Below are 18,251 nucleotides of genomic sequence, written 5' to 3'. Positions count from 1 at the left end.
AGGCCCCCCACCCACCCGTTCCTCCAACCACCGTCTGCCCCACCTGTGACAGAGACTGTAGGTCTGCATTGGGCTCATCAGTCACCTGAGAACTCATTTTTAGTGTGGGAGCAAGTCATCCTTGACTCCAAGGGACTGCCTAAGAGTATACCGGTGAAATACAAGGATCAGTTTCAGAGCTTGCCTCTCATAGCAGTGGCAAGAGACAAGCCTGCCTTGATAGGTACAAATTGGTTGGGATCACTTAAGCTGGATTGGAATGAGATTTTTCTTCTGGAAACGAGATCTGCATCGAAAGATGACGTCAACAAGCAGTATCCGAAAGTATTCCACGAAACAGGTAGTCGATCCAAGACTTCAAGGTGAGTGTCCGAGTACAGAAGGGCATTAGACCAGTTTACTGTAAGCCATGTCCTGTACCATACATACTCAAGGAGTAGGTTGAGCAAGAACTCAACAGACTAGAGACTGAGAACATTATCTCTAAGGTAGGAGAAGTGTTCTATTTTTCCTACATTGATGAACTGCCAGTGACAGAGATCGGTACAGCAACCAAACGTGACCCAGTTATGTCAAAGGTGTATGATTACACAGCAATTGGCTGGCCAAACCAGGTATCAGAGGAAGATATGCATCCATACTTCTTTCATAGGAATGAATTGTCAGTGGATAAAGATTGTAGCATGTGAGGTGCAAGAGTGGCTATCCCAAATAAGTTCAGGTCCAAATTATGAGGAGATCTTCATGACCAGCACCTGGGAATGTGCTTGGCCAAGAGTTGTACACACAGGTACTTATGGTGACCAGGTTTAGATAAAAATATAGGGCTGGATTTTCTTTCTTTTTGCATTTTTGAGCCTCTCTGGATGTAATCCGCGGGGTGCGAAAAATTTAGTGCCAGGATAACGTTAGCGCCAGAACGAGGAACTTTCGCTGAATTAAAGTTCACGAGGAGTGTTAGCATTACCTCCGGTGTTACACCACAGATGTTGTGTGCCGGAGCCAAAAGTTCCGGCGTTGGCGCAATCTGCCGTTTTGTGCATGCGCTTTTTTTTCTCCGCGTTTCCACCTTCTGGTTTCCTGTCGCAAACGCTAATGCAGGGCGAGGCCACATCCTGCCCGTGCATGCGCAGTACAACCAGAGCTGAATCAGCCACTTCACATTTTGAATTCGATGATGGAGGAGGATGGGGGAAGACAGCGAGCCAGGTAATTCAGCCACGAGGCTAATGAAGCTTTAGTGGGGGCTGTAGAACGGAGATGGCAAGAGTTGCATCGTCGGGGTGGTTCTAGATCACTGCCATCCATATTCAAAGAGAATTTGGAGAAACATTGCCGAGGAGGTCTCTGCCTCGGACACCGTGGTCAGGACAAAAGAAATTTAACGATCTCACCAGGGTCGTCAGAGTGAGTACCATTTTCATTCATGCACTCTTTCATTACTTCAAGGATAAATCTGACACACTTTGTTATCAAACTGTTGGTGCCTTTCAGCACTCTGCGGGTTGCCTCCTAAAATGCATGACACATAGGTAGACTTAGTTCAGTACCCTATTTGCCATGAATGGTCTTTGCATATTATTAAGATTGTTTTCTGAGATCTCATAAGATGGCTCTCCACTTCGATGTCCTCCTCCTGATGAACCATGTGCAACTTCCAAGGCCATTAAAAAGAGAACTGTATTGCATGGTATTAGTGCTTTGGTGGCCGCGTATGCCACGAGCAGATGGACCTTCTGGCAACCATTCCCATTTTCATCTTTGCAGGCAACAAAATCGCAATCGCCGCAAGCAGGTGCAGACAGGTGGCGGTCTGCCTCAGACCCTGCCACTCAATGATAGAGGAGCGAGTGGCAGGCTTCATTGGCGTCACAGGTCGGGCAGCTGCCACTGGGGGCGCTGAACCCCGCTCGGATACTGAGGGCAAGTCCTGCACACTCCATGGGCTGGGTTGGGACAATGTCCTGCAGTGCCTCTGGACTAGGTTGGGGCAATGTCCTGCACACTCCCTGGGTTCGGTTGGGAAAATGTCCTACACACTCCCTGGGCTGGGTTGGGACAATGTCCTGCAGTGCCTCTGGACTAGGTTGGGGCAATGTCCTGCACACTCCCTGGGTTGGGTTGGGAAAATGTCCTACACACTCCCTGGGCTGGGTTGGGACAATGTCCTGCAGTGCCTCTGGACTAGGTTGGGGCAATGTCCTGCACACTCCCAGGGTTGGGTTGGGGCAATGTCCTGCACACTCCCAGGGTTGGGTTGGGGCAATGTCCTGCACACTCCCAGGGTTGGGTTGGGGCAATGTCCTGCACACTCCATGGGTTGGGTTGGGACAATGTCCTGCAGTGCCTCTGGACTAGGTTGGGACAATGTCCTACACACTCCCTGGGCTGGGTTGGGACATTGTCCTGCAGTGCCTCTGGACTAGGTTGGGGCAATGTCCTGCACACTCCCAGGGTTGGGTTGGGACAATGTCCTGCAGTGTCTCTGGACTAGATATAATGGAATAGCGGCGATCCTTCAAATGAACCTGCGCTATGCGACCTTCCTCATGTCACCCTGCCCCCCCCCGCTGCTGCTAACCACTCGCCTGTTGCTTTCTACTTTCCGATGACCAGCCACAGGCGCAGCATCCCTCAAATCAACCCTCCACGTCAGCCCATCATCTGGAGGAAGAGGAGGAGGCAGAGGTTATGGATGAGCCGACTCTGGCGCAGCAACCTCTGACCCCCTGCTGCACCATCGGCACTCAGCTCCTCTGGGGACGGTGTGACGTTCTCGGGGTTCGAGGAATCTGAGGCTCCTGGGACCAGTGGTGTGCAGCAACGCAGTGCTGGGGTTGAATCCCGCAGGCAATGTCTCCGGAGGTCGAGTCGGCAAAGTCGGCCTGCTGACAGACAGGCAGACGTGGCACTGGACATGGTGGGAATGTCCAGGGAGAGCATCCTAATCAGCCGTCAGCTGCTTGATGTTTTGGGAAGGATTCCCGCGGAGCACTGACAGTCTGAAAGCGACGATTACGGAGGTAGGGTCGCAGATTGGTCGGTGCGAGCCGCGATACCTGCGAGGCCATCAATGCCCACACGAGGCTGGTGGCCTCCAGCAGTGACAGTGGAGTCCCGGAGAGTGTGGCGCGAGCCCTTGCAGAGCATGGCGCATCACAGGCACAAGCTCTGCTTCAGCTTGGGCAGGTGATGCAGTCCGTGCCTGCCGCCATACTCTCTGCGTTCCCCCACTGTCACACGGGGAAGTGACAGCCCCGAAGCAGGCCAGCAAGGTGTTAGTTTTACATTGTGCTCCGGTTGCTAGGGACCAGCCCCGTCGGCGACTGAGTGGCTCCAGGGATGTGGGAGGTGGTGTCATTCCTCCGAATGACAGCATTCCGTCTCCCCCCCCCCACTCAGTCGGCAACCAATCAGCGACAGTTGTCACCCAAACCACCTGTGACTGGCGATTCCGATGAAGAGGCTAGCCAATCGGAATCCGGGCCTACCTTGCCACGAGCTGGTCCAGTGCATCCCCAGACACTGTCTCCATTGTCTCCCCCCGCAACACAGCAGCACTCTGGCAGCATTGCAGCACGCCCTGGTGCCACTTTGATGAGGAGCAGTAGGTAAGAGAGGGGGATGAAGGGAAGGGGGGGAAAAAAATAGTGGGGCGTCAGGATTTGATTTAATTATCGCACTACTCGATTATGTTCTTGATGCTGGATTATGTTTTGATAATGTTCTTGAATTATCATATTGCTGGAGGCAGCTCATTATTTTATTTTATTTAAGTATCACAATGAAGGTTACAAAGTTTATAATGTTCAATACATTTCTTTGTTCACCTTAACCATTTCTGTGTAGTGTCACATTCGCAGAATAAGAGGGGGAATAGTCAACATGGTGGGATAGAGTGGGCAGGCAATGTTCAAACGTGTCGTTCACTTTTCAAGCAAAGCGTTCAATTATGAGTTGCTGATGCAAGGCTTTTGCAGTGGCGAAATTTCCACGATGTAGTTGTGGTGGTGATGGTGGCACCTTGTCTTCCTCCTCCTCCCCCCTCTCTCCTGAGCTGGTCCTGCAGTCCCCAGTGGCAAATCCTGTCCCCTCACGATGGCTAAGTTGTGTAGCATGCAGCATACCACAATGAACTCAGCGACCTGCTGAGGGGAGTATTGTAGGCAGCCTCCAGAGTGGTCCAGGCATCAGAAGCGCTGCTTGAGCACTCCAATTGTCTGTTCGACGATGTTGCATGTGGCTGCATGACTCTCATTATAGCGATGCTCAGCTTGTGTCTGAGGGTTCCGGAGGGGGGGTCATGAAGCCAGGTGGCGAGGGCGTAACCCTTGTACCCTAGCATCCAGCTCTAGTCTTGTGGTTGACGCTGGAACATGCGTGAGACACTGCTCTCTTACAAGATAAAAGCATCATGGATGCTCCCTGGATATTGGGCATTGACTGCCATGATGCACTGAGTATGGTCGCAAACGATCTGCTCGTTCATAGGGTGGAATCCCTTTCGATTTCGGAAAACCTCCGGATTCTCTAACGGTGCTCGCAGGGCGATGTGCGTACAGTCACCGGCACCCTGAACCTTGGGGAAGCCTGCAAATCATCCAAAACCTACAGCCCTCGCATTTTAGGTCTCCCTGGTCATTGGGAACTTTATAAAGTCCATCCTGTGTGCGTACAGTGCAGTAGTCACCTGGCGAATGCAGTGATGTGTAGCGTGCTGCGAGATGGAGCATATGTCCCCCCCGCTGATGCCTGAAAGGAGCCGGAGGCATAGAAGGCAAGTGCAGCAGTCACCTTCACCTCGACGGGCAGTGCAGTCCAGTTGCCGCTGGTAGGCTGTAGGTCTGCCTGTACGAGCTGGCATATCTCTGTCAGCACTTCTTTTCGGAAGTGCAGCCTTCTAACACGCTGTGCCTCAGAGAGCTGGAGGTATGAGCGATGTTCCCTGTAAAGTCGTGGGGGGTAAGGCCTCCTCCCCACATGACCTCTTCGATTATGTTACAAATGACCAACAATAAGCCTTCTTCCAGCTTGACGCCGTATGGCAATAGCAGCCAGGATGAACGGCTCCCGACCTAGCATGATCCGGATCTTTTAAAATGTCCTTAAATGTTTTTTATTAAACAAACTAGAAACTCACATAAAGCTTCACAATCGAAAGTATGCAGTAACGCATCGTTCTTCTCCCAATCCGTTTAATCACTCACAACTGTGACATTCTCCTCCACTTCCGACATGGCGACGTTAGCACCCGGTGTGCCCAGGGTCCGTCTGGTTTTTCTGGGTGGGTTCCCGGGCGGATGCTAAATCAGTCGAAATGCTCGAAGGTTCCATCCGGGGCGCTAGCGCAGCGATGCACCATGATTTACGTCATTCCAACAGTCAATATGGTGGTGGCGCTAAGTATAATTGCCGCCGCTGTCTTGACCGTTGGGATTTGTGTTAAGTTTTAGCGCCGCCGTAAAACTATTGCTGAAAGTTCCACCCGGGCACAAAACCTTTCGCACCTTGTTTCACGCCCAAAGAAACCTTTTTGCACCCTGCCCCGGCGCTAAATACATCGCAAATTAATCGCCAATCCAGCCCGTAGACTACATCGTTAGTCAATGTACATCATCATCATAGGCAGTCCCTTGAAATCAAGGAAGACTGGCTTCCACTCAAAGTGAGTTCTCAGGGGACTCTACAGTCCAATGCGGGAATCTGAGTCAGTGTACAACATGTCAATCAGTAAGCAAGAAACCACCATCAGTACCATTACAGCCATGGAAATGGCCTCCCAGGGTGTGGCAAAGGTTACATGTAGATTTTACTGAGCTGGAAGGACAACAATTATTCATTGTGATTGATAGTTACTCGAAGTGGATGTAGGTGCTTCCGTTGCAGAAATTAACTAGACAATTTAGGAAGATTGTTTTCTTCATATGGCCTCCCAGAAGAAATTGTGTCTGATAATGGGCTGCAATTCTGCACAGCTCACGAGCAGAAACGTTGTGAAACATACCAAGGTTACACCGTACCACCCTGCTTCAAATGGTGCAGCAGAGCGCACAGTACAAATTGTAAAACGTGCCCTCATTAAGCAAATGTTGGATCCAAATCCAAAGAAATGGCAGTTGTCGTTGGACCACAAATTGGCAAATTTTCTAATTACTTATCATAATACTCCTTATAGAACTATTGATAGAACACCAGCAGAGTTGTTTCTCAAATGACAGCCATGAACCAGGTGCTCGTTGTTGAAGCCAAACCTGGCACAGACAGCTGAAGAGAAACATTTAAGACAAAAAGCTGGAGGTGTGTGGGGGACCTGACCCATCCACCTCCATGGCACGAACCTGGTATTGCAGTACTTCCAGGAACGGTGCAGTGGCTCTAGGCCTTTTGGCTAAGAGCATTGGCGCAGAGTGATCCTTGACTGGTGCAGGGTGACCTCTGGCGTTTGTGACTTGACAAAGAATTGGAAACGATTGGCTACGAATTTATAAAAAAAAAAAAAAATCATGATAAAGGTAGAGTCAGAGAGAGAAGTGTGAAATTGAATCAGAAGGTTAGAGTGAAGAACCATCACCATAAATGGTTAAAGTGGTTATCAGGAAGAGTAGTGAAGATATGTGGTCCTCGCACATATTGTGTCAAGATGCTTGATCATGGAAAGGTTAGGTTTGTTCACATTGATCATATTTTACCTGCAGATGTGGATGGAGTTGAAAGTTGGAATGATTCGATTATTTCTGATGAGTCAGATAGTCGTGTTGCAAGTAGAGTACCAGTAGCAAATCCTACATCAGATATACTAGAAACAAGTCAAAAAGAAAGTTAGAATTTAAGCCCGAGTCCGAGTCAGGCAGACAAACAGTCTGAAAGTATAGAGAGTCCAAATGTAAATCAAGGGTTGCCCTTGGAGAAAAACTCTCCTCAGGCTCAGCCTAGAATGAGTCCAAGTTCTACAACAAGTTTTGAAGGTTCTTTCAAGAGCGAAGCAGAAAACCCGTGGTTAAGTTTGATTTGGAAATATGTCAAAATAAGTCCATATCTTTTGCTGTGTATAACCATGCAAGTTATGTATGATGATTATTTTGTTACGATTACTTCTTCATTAAGGAGGGAGAAGTGTAAAAGAGCACCCCCAGTGGACTACTGCTCCACCTAGTGGATTACTGTTGTAACGCAATTACTGATTTAAAAAATAAAGGATCATGTGACAAAGTCACATGTTGACAGGTTTCTACATTGGAGCCATCTTGTAGGGTGTGTTTGTTAGTGATGTCGTAAGGATATATCACACTGGCCAAATGGACAGGCTGATGGGGCGGGGGGGGGGACCAATGGCGGGAAGCCACAGCTGGAGATCCTTCTGGAAGGTCCCTGATGATCAGGATGTGGGCAGGCTGCAGATGGTGAACTGGGGGTGGGGAAGTCACCGATCACAGCAGGGCAAAGAGAGGACATGACCAGCAGAAGGGAGGTCAATGGTTTCCTTGAGGGGCTGTGGGGAGCACTCCTGGAGTTCTATAAAAGGCACTTAACGCCTGGAGCCGGCAGCTCCCAGCTCCATTTCACTGCTGGGTTTCCCGAGCCCGGAGAAACCTGTCTGGCATCAGTTAAATTTAAATCAGGCTCCCAAATTGCACTGTGGGAGCGGATTTAAACATGTTAATGAAGTGTGTCCCACCTCTGCAGTGATAGTAGCGGCAGGAGCGTATGCATTGGGGTGGGGTCCGTTTTGCATTTTTAATGGTTTAACCCCTCCCTCCTGAACTGCTCCCATTCGTCATGGAGCAGGAGAAGGATAATATTGAATCCTATATCAAATAACAAACACAAAGGAGAAATGTAATGGACAGGACATGTCTGCGCGATGTACTACTTTTATACTAATCTCGTAGATATATACATATTAATCTCTATAATGGATACAAATACATTTTGAGGAAATGTCTTAGATTTAAAGAAAAGCCATTGAAGTACATTGCATCTTTAAGTTTTATTTCATGTGTTTTTGCTTTAATAATTATTGGGCGCCCTCTGGAGGACAAAGATCAATGTTCTTTTCCGGGGCAAAGCACATAAATCTGAACAGAAAATTTGTGAACACATCCCTGCCCAGATGCTCATCCTTTTGAACATTAACAGCAAATATACATTTTTATCGTGCTTACAAATGTAATATCCTAACGTGATCGACTGTATGTCCAAAGCTTAATGTAAGCTTCATATTTGTGTCTTACAATGACTTCACCGTGTATTTTAAAAACAATAGGGAAATTATCATCTGAAATTAACAGAAAGGATTAAATATTGTGACTACTCGATGGACAATTAGCAGTTTTATTTTATTAGACTGTGTATGCAGTATTGAACAATAAAATAACATTCTGGATTTATTAAAGAAAAGTTGTGTTTGAAAAATTTAACCAGCTTGTCTAATGTCAGTTGTGGGAAAAATCTTCGGGGTAGAAATTGCCCCCGCCCGAAACGGGCAGCTCATTCCATTTCGATGGTTTTTACCGCGTCTGCGGTTCAGGTCGCCTCTTGAGCGACATTCGGCTCTTTGGTTTTTCTCCTTGGCTCCGGAGGTCGCTCTTAATGAGGGAGGTGACAACACTTGAGGGGCGGATATGCGGCGGTGGCAACACCTGAGGGGCGGAAGTTGCGGGGGGGAGACGCACGGAGTGGCCGCCGTGATGACATCATCACGGCGCCGCGTCACCACGGCTCTCCCCTTCACTTAAAGGGGAGAGCCTCGGCGATTTTAAAACTTTGTCCCGCTGGGCCTCAGGGACGGTTTCGGCCGGGCCAGTGGCCTGGCACCCAAGAGGAGGTGTCAGGCTGCCTGTTGGCAGCCCGGCCGAACCCGGGGGCATAATTGTTGGGCTGACATGGCAGTCGGCCGACAAAAATAAAACATGGCGGCAGCGACAGTGCGCCCTCCCTTTTTAGGGAGGCCGCATCGCCGATGCAGGAGGCCACAGCCTCACCGGACCACCGGGTAAAAGCAGGTTTTGGCACCGCCGGGTGGGCCAAAGGTTTTCAATGGGGATTGTCGCCGTCGGGGTGCGCAAGATGATGACATGCTTACCATGGATCGGCAGCAGCGGAGCAGTAGTGGGGAGATCAGGGCACCACTGGGAAAACTCCGGAGGTCAATTGGGATAGCAGCGGCCATTCTACAAAAAGTTGACCACCACTCCACTCCGCAGCATGGCTGCCGATTTGCGGTGGTAACAGGCCTTAATGTGGGGGGCAATTTTGGCCCCTTAGAATCCATAATTCTTGATAAAATTAGTGAACATTTAGACATGCATGAGTTACTCAAAGTCAAAGAGCACAGATTTTTTAAAGGCAAATTGTTAAGAGTCTTTATTTGAAAATGTAACTACTTGTATAGAAAAATTGGATGCAGTTGATGGACATGGATATTTGGAATGTATTCTTTAATGTGTCTTACAAGAGGATTGTTTCAAAAATTAAGTCCTATGCTATAGGACAAAATGTAGCCGCATGGATAGAAATTGGGTTCACAGACAGGAGGCAAAGGATTGGGGTTATTGGGAGTTGCTTGCATTGGAGAAGGGTTGGCAGTGGTGTATCCCTGCAGTCAGTGCTGGGTTCATTTCTGTTCTTGATCGGAGGATAATTTGGACTTGAGCATGGAGAGCATGATATTGGATCTTTCTGATGAGAGAAAAGCAGTCAATCTGACAAACACTGTGGTGGACTGGAAAAGATTTCAGGAGGACAAAGACAGATTAGCAAAATGGGCAGACAATGACGCATGCTTTAATGCAGAGAAGGGTGAGGTAATGGATTTTGAAAGGAAAAATAAGGGATGGGAATATATACTCAATGGACCACCCAGAGAGGTCTGGATGAACCAAGAGACCAAAGGATTCAAATACATAATTCTTTGAAAGTGCAGGTGCAAGTGCAGATAATTAGAAAGGCCAGTAGGAGTTTGGGTTTCATTAATAGGAGCATCGAGTTCGAGCAAAGTTGTAATGATCAATTTATAGAAAACATTGGTTAGGCCGCAGTTAGAGTCTAGTGTGTGGTTTTGAGAGCTCCATTATTGAAATTACATTTAAGGCACAGAAAGCCAACAGCATAGATCCATCAGGATAGTGCATAAGAAACATATGAAATAGGAGCAGGAGTAGGCCATACGGCCCCTCGAGCCTGCTCCACCATTCAATAAGATCATGGCTGATCTGATCCTGGCCTCAACTCTACTTCCCTGCCCGCTCCCCATAACCCTTGATTCCCTTAGCATTCAAAAATCTGTATCTCCACCTTAAATATATTCAATGACCCAGCCTCTACAGCTCTCTGGGGTAGAGAATTCCAAAGATTTACGACCCTCAGAAGAAATTCCTCCTCATTTCTGTTTGAAATGGGCGATCCCTTATTTCGAAACTATGCCCCCTAGTTTTTGATTCCCCCATGAGGGGAAACATCCTCTCTGCATCTACCCTGTCAAGCCCCCTCAGAATCTTATATGTTTCAATAAGATCACCTCTCATTCTTCTAGACTCCAATGAGTATAAGTCCAACCTGCTCAACCTTTCTTCATATGACAACCCCTTCATTTCAGGAATCAACCGAGTGAACCTTCTCTGAACTGCCTCCAATGCAAGTATATCCCTCCTTAAATAAGGAGACCAAAACTGTACACAGTACTCCAGGTGTGGTCTTACCAACAGCCTGTACAGTTGTTGTAGGACTTCCCTACTTTTATACTCTATTCCTCTTGCAATAAAGGCCAACATTCCATTTACCTTCCTGATTTCTTGCTGTACCTGCATGCTAACTTGTTGTGTTTCATGTACAAGGACCCCCTTTACTGCAGCATTTTGTAATCGTTTCCCCATTTAAATAATAATTAGCTTTTTTATTTTTCCTAGCAAAGTGGATAACCTCATATTTTCCTACATTATAGTCCATCTGCCAAATGTTTGCCAAGAGTGAGGAACTATAGTTATGAGGCAAAATTTAAGGTACTGGACTATTTTCCCCTGATCAGGGAACATTTAAAAGAGGTTTTTAAAACTATGAAGTGTTTTGATGAGGAGAATAGAGAGAGATTATGTCCTCTGGTTGAAGAGTCAGTGATGGTGACTCATCAATTTAAATTTGTCACAAAGGGAGCGAGGAGAGAAGTTAGACAACATTTATTTATTCAGAAAGTTCTTGGAGTATGGAATGCATTACCATGGGAAATAGTTAAGTCAAAGGCCATTGCATTTTGAGGTAAAAGTGGATAAACATTTGAAACAGAGGAAGACACAGGGTAATTGGAGGAAGGAGGGTAGTGAGATTAATTTGGGGTACTCGGTGGTTCATCATGGCTTGCAGTATTGCAGGAAGGGGATGGGGTTTTCTGGCCAAAGGCTGTTAGTTATGGTATCAGCGCTGAAAAATGAGGCCTGGAGCACTGGGGATTGGCTATTGGTGGAAGGGGATGAATAGAGACAGATCTGAAGCATTTGTTAGGGTAGGAGTCTAGATACAGTAGAGGCTTGGCAGAGTTGGCAAAATGCCTAGGTTTGATGGTTAATGGAAGGGTGAATGGGGAACTCTCATGGTGGCTGTAAAAGGGCTGATTTTATTTTTGCCTCAAGCTCCCTTTATTGGCACCAGAGGGTTGCCACCAGGAATCCTTCGAGCTGACATGTTTGCAGGAAAAGGGGACCAGTGGAAGGATACCAGGCAGGTAAGGCTGCCCGAGAGACTAGCGCTGTAATGGCAGTCTCTCGGCCTGTACCGCCCATGGCTTGTGGGCAGGTTGAATAAGTAGTGCTGGTAACATGGGCTGAGATGAAAATGACATTGTCAGTTGACTTCTCGTTGAATATTTTAATTAGGGCCTGCCAGTTTCCAGTGGGAATGCTAATTTAATGCCAGCTCCAGATTTATGGGTAATTTGAAGGCCTGTGCTCACTACAATTTGCATTATAATTTCTGCAAATTTATTTAGACAAAAAAAAATCCATTCACTGGATGTAGGCGTCGCTGGCGAGGGAGCATTTATTACCCATCCCGAAGGGCAGTTAAGAATTAACCACATTGCTGTGGGTCTGGAATCACCTATAGGCCAGACCGGGTAAGGACAGCAGATTTCCTTTTATAAAAGGACATGAGTGAACCAGATGGGTTTTTACAACAATCTGGTAGTTACATGGGGCCGATTTTCAGCAAGGCCCCCGCCCGCCCAAGTGCCGCCTAGGTACCGGACGGTACTTTGGGCGGGATATTCATGGCCAAGGTCCCTCGAAGGTTGGCGGGCGGCAAATGGACAGTGTATGCCACCAATCTGGGCGGCAGCCGGCGGGAGGTCTCATTCCCGGCGGCAGAGGCGCTTGCCGCCCAAGTGCTGCCGAGGATGGAGTCGGGCCCACGGAGGGTCGAAGACCTGATTTAAAAAAAAAACAACAGTAAAAAAATAAAAAAAACTATCGGCAGACCTTCAGGGCACCCCGTGCAGGTAAGTCGCTGTGGAAAAATGTTCACTTCCCTTTTTTTCGGGTTCTTCAAACTTACTGTTGGGGACAGCGGTCCATCCCTGTTCTGCCGCCAAGTCCCGCCCGCAGGAATCTGGGAGCTCGGCTGCCGTCCGCTGATGTCAACGGGCGGTTCCTGGTGGCTCTCCCCTCCTGCCTACTCCAGGTTAGCCTGAAAGTGGCATTGGGTGGATCTTCAGGAGGAATGTCAGCGGTAGCAGGCGGTGAGTGTTGAATTTCAGCCCCATGGTCACCATTACCGACACTAGCTTTTTAAGCCCAGATTTATTTACTGAATTTAAATTCCCCAGCTGCCATGTTGGGATTCAAACTCTTGTCACCAGATTATTGGTCCAGTTTTCTGAATTACTAGTCTAGTAACATTACCGCTGTGCTACCACTCTTGGCTAGACTGTCATCCCATTAGTTTGGGGCGGATTTAAACACAACTTCCAGAAAAGAAAAAACATCATTCAAAGCTTTTGTTCCACCAGTTCCTGCAATTGTCTTGTTTAAACGCTGGTCATTTCATGAATCTAATGACCCTGAATCCAATATACTTTTATGCTGCAGCAGTGATTAAAATCTGTTTATACCAACTGCATGAGATGAATATTCACTTCTGTTACTGTCTAATTTTAACGCCAATATGAGAATGCCATGGGGACCTTAAATATTGCATGATCTCAGCAGGAATATTAAAGTAACAGAGGGATAATGGGATTGCAGGACACTGGATGCGAGCTCACATCAAACAAATTAGTTCTGGTACATAAAACAATGCATTAACAATGATGTGAAACCAAAAAGAATTAAGAGGCCATGCATAATTTTCATCTTTTTCACTCGAGTACAAAGCATACTCTTTTGCTTTATCCCTTCCCAAAAGCATTGCTGTAAAACTGATGAAAATTGATCATCCATTTTTATATAATTATCAAGGGTATATGGAGCATTAACACCTCTTTTCTCGTTCTTACTCAAATCTTATAATGGATGACTACGATTGTAGCTGTTAAGACTAATTCTGTTGGTGATTTCTACTAGTTTTCCTTACACTGCATTTCAGCCTGAGCTCAGTGTAACACTCCTGCCTGTGAATCAGATGATCAAAGGTTCAAGTCCCATTCAAGATTTGAAGTACATAATCTAGGCTGGAGCTTCAGTGCAGTGCTGAGTTGCACTGTCAGAGGTGCTGTCTTTCAACTAATACAGATATAGTTTGCTATCTATCTCACTGCTGTTTATGGGACCTTGGTGTTTGCAAATTAATTGCCATGTTTGCCTACATTACAACGGCTTTGTTGGCTATGAAATGCTTTGCGATGTTCAGAGGCCATTATTCCCCCTTCCATTTGCTCCCATCCTCTCCTGAAAACACTATTTCATGTTTGGATTCGATTTCAGTCTGCCAATATTTATTTTTGGACCGAGACAGTGAGTGTTGGAGAGCAGGGCTAGTTAACCAAGTCTATCCTGTATTCACCCACCGACCACACCGATCAGCAGAGCAGGTCTCCAGTCGTCTTGGGTAATCTTTGCCACTGGACCAAGACCTAGCTCTGTCAAGCCCGTGTGGTGGCTGGTGTGCAACGGCCACCCCACGTTAAAAAAATCCACACACAGGCATCTTCCACCCTTCAGGATGTAGTTCGGAACCTGGAATATTAGTTCGGGATCTGGAACATTGAAACACCTGTGAACTCATCCCTTTTTTGGCGTGGAAGCAAGTCATCCTCGCTTCGAGGGACTGCCTATGACACAAGCATACTTCCACGACTGGCCATTCACAACGCACTGAAGATTTGTATAAATCCAGGAAATGATTCATTGTGTTTGTCAAGTAAACTCGAGGTAACACCATGTCTGTGTTACTGGATGGCTGTAAATTGTGTGGCTTTATGTTATGAACTGGCAGGTCGATAACCAGCAGATAAAGTGAACGTCCTGGGCCAACATTAAAGAATTTCTATAAGCCTTTATTGAATGCTTATCTGCACTTTCAAATAGATTTAGTCTATTGGTTCCAAAACTCAAACTATGTTGAACCTACTATCTGTTTTGGCACTACTTTGATTTTAAGTAATATGGATTGATAAATGAAAAAGAAAATAAGATTTCTTACCTTCGAGTTTATTATTTTGTCTTATCATAACTATTTCTTTGCCTCCATGTACAGTGCTTACACATCAATATGTGTGATTCCTAGGATGTCCGCAACCAGTTTAATATTTTCAGATTGTCTGGTCCCAACCACTTTCACTGTAGATGTACACCCCGAGGTCTCTCTCACCAGCATACTAAAATCATAGGATGATACAGCACATAGGAGGCCATTTGGCCCATTGTACCTGTGCCAGCTCTGGGAAACAGCAGTCCAATTCGTCTCACACCACTGCACTTTCACCATAGCCCTGCAAGTATTTCCCCTGCAAGTATTTCATAGAATCACAAAAGGAGGCAATTTATCCAATTCATTTTTGAAAGTTACATTGACTCTGCATCTCCCCACCCTTTCAGCCAGTGCATTACAGATCATAACAACCGCCGTAATATATGTTTTCTTTATGTCCCCTCTGGCTCTTTTGTCAATGACCTTAAATCTGTGTCCTCTGGTTACTGACACTTCTTCCAATAGAGTACATAAAGAGAAACTGTTTCTGTCAAAACCATTGGAGGAAGTGCATCCGGGAGGGCGCTGAGCTTCTCGAGTCTCATCGCCGAGAGCATGCAGAAATCAAGCGCAGGCAGCGGAAAGAGCGTGCGGCAAACCTGTCCCACCCACCCCTTCCCTCAACGACTATCTGTCCCACCTGTGACAGAGACTGTAATTCCCGTATTGGACTGTTCAGCCACCTAAGGACTAATTTTAAGAGTGGAAGCAAGTCTTCCTCGATTCCGAGGGACTGCCTATGATGATGATGATTTTGAACACCAGTATCAAATCTCCCCTTAACTTTCTCTGCTCCAAGAAGAATAATCCCAGCTTCTTTCGATTCTCCATATAACTGAAGTCCCTCATCCCTGGGACCATTCTCGTAAATCTCCTCTGCACCCTCTCCAAGGCCTTGACATCCTTCCTAAAGTGTGGTGCCCAGAATTGGCCACAATACACCGTTGGAACCTAACCAGTGTTTTATAAAGGTTCAGCATAACTTCCTGCTTTTGTATTGTGTGCCTCTATTTAAAAAGCCAAGGACGATGTAAGCCTTTTAACAGCCTACTTGACCTGTTTGCCACCTTCAAAGATTTGTGCACGTACACACCCGATCTCTGTTCCTGCACACCCTTTAAAATTGTACCATTTGTTTATATTGCCTCTCCATATTCATTGTACCAACATTAATGATCCAGGATGGTCTGTTGGCCTTCGGTTTTCTCCTTGAATAGTGGCCCAACCTTTCCTCAGTGACCACAGCCCTTTAGCAACTCACTGAACTTGTCCTCACTTTGAAAAATTCTTTGTTATCTTCATTCACTTCCTCCTAACAAAAGGTATCCCTTAAAATACCAGCATAGCTCTCAGCTATGTCTGTCTTCTTGTAGAACACGCTGAGAGTACTATGTTGCAAACCTATTCACGTCCCCTCCCTGTACTAACAATCAGAAAGACAAGATGCAGTACAGCATCTTCTACAATACTTAAAAGTAGCTGCCAGGAAGGGTCTAAGATGTATCGGTGGATCAGCTCGACAGGCAGGCCACATCGTCTGCATGCCCGACACGAGACTCCCAAAGCAAGCGCTCTACGCGGAGCTTCGACTCGACAAGCAAGCCCCAGGTGAGCAGAGAAAACGTTTCAAGGACACCCTCAAAGCCTCCTTGACAAAGTGCAACATCCGCACTGACTCAAGGGAATCCCTGGCACAAGACTGCCCAAATTGGAGGAAGAGCATCCGGGAGGGCAATGAGCAGCTGGAGTCTCATCGTCGAGAACAAGAAGAAATCAAGCGCAGACAGCGGAAGGAGCGTGCGGCAAACCAAACTCCCCAACCCACCCTTTCCTTCAACCACTGTCTGCCCCACCTGTGACAGAGACTGTAGATCCTGCATTGAACTCCTCAGTCACTGAGAACTCACTTTTAGAGTGGAAGCAAGTCATCCTTGACCCCAAGGGACTGCCTATGATGATGAAGATGTATCAACAACTTCGTTATGCGACAAAACCCAAATTATGCAGAAACACAAAAAGTACGTTTAATGACAAGAACTGTAGGGAATTAGCCTTATTAGCAGTGCCTGTTTTATACAATTGTTTAGCCGATTGAATGCTGCTCCCATATCTCAATAATATTGTGGAGAGGACCTCTCATTAACATAACATTTAATGAGATAAAAGGATCAATTTTCATCTTCACTGCCTGGGCAGTAATCTCTTGAGATAGCTTACCTACCCTTACAGAACCCATCTAATTTTGATTTCATGGATATCAACCCACCTCCCCCAGATTATTATTCAGGTGATGAAGATGAAAATCTACTCAAATTAATCTTTTGTGCAGGCTCCAAGCCCACGCTGTGTATCAAGGACACATTATTAAACATTAGATGTAACAGGTGCAAAGTAGATCTCAGAGATTCGCACCTGATAAAATGGTGAGTTGGCAGACAGCAGCCCACCAGGCACTGACCATTGCACCATTAACCCATACATTTTCTACACTTCCGTATTTCTATACACAAAGTGCAACATCCCCACTGACACCTGGGAGACCCTGGCCAAAGACTGCCCCCAAGTGGAGGAAGTGCATCCGGGAGGGCGCTGAGCACCTCGAGTCTCATCCCCGAGAGCATGCAGAAATCAAGCGCAGGCAGCGGAGGGAGCTTGCGGCAAACCTGTCCCACCCACCCCTTCCCTCAACTGTGACAGGGACTGTGGTTCTCGTATTGGATTGTTCAGCCACCTAAGGACTTATTTTAAGAGTGGAAGCAAGTCTTCCTCGATTCCGACGGCTGCCGATGATGATGATGATTGTGTAGTTTGTATATATTTTAAAAAGAGAGCGTAACTTCACCCTGTCCAAAGTCCTCCCTCACCCCTGTCCAGTTTTGGACTCAGAATATGATGGCAACTTGTGGGCAGGGCTCTTGTATTGCAGGGAGTGGAGGAGACTACATGATACTCACGTGAACTCAGGCAGTAGGGTAAGGACACTTCCCAGCGATTATCCCCCGTGTCCAATTATTTTTTAAACCATTTGGATGAGGGGGAGGTCGGGTTTTGATCACTTTGTCATGTTTGCTCATTACGGCATTTAACATCTACATCTAATATCCCCAGCATCGAAGCACTGACCACACTTGATCAGCTCCGCTGGGCAGGCCACATTGTTCACATGCCAGACACGAGACTCCCAAAGCAAGTGCTCTACTCAGAACTCCTTCAGGGCAAACGAGCCAAAGGTGGGCAGGGGAAACGTTACAAGGACACACTCAAAGCCTCCTTGATAAAGTGCAACATCCCCACTGACACCTGGGAGTCCCTGGCCAAAGACCGCCCTAAGTGCAGGAAGTGCATCCGTGAGGGCACTGAGCACCTCGAGTCTCATCGCCGAGAGCATGCAGAAACCAAGCGCAGGCAGCGGAAGGAGTGTGCGGCAAACCTGTCCCACCCTCCCTTTCCCTCAACGACTATCTGTCCCACCTGTGACAGGGACTGTGGCTCTCGTATTGGACTGTTCAGTCACCGAAGAACTAATGGCAAGAGTGGAAGCAAGTCTTCCTCGATTCCGAGGGACTGCCTCTGATGAT

This window comes from Pristiophorus japonicus, chromosome 12, assembly GCF_044704955.1.
Source record: "Pristiophorus japonicus isolate sPriJap1 chromosome 12, sPriJap1.hap1, whole genome shotgun sequence".
Lineage (NCBI taxonomy): Eukaryota > Metazoa > Chordata > Chondrichthyes > Pristiophoridae > Pristiophorus > Pristiophorus japonicus.
This window is presented reverse-complemented; position numbering follows the sequence as displayed.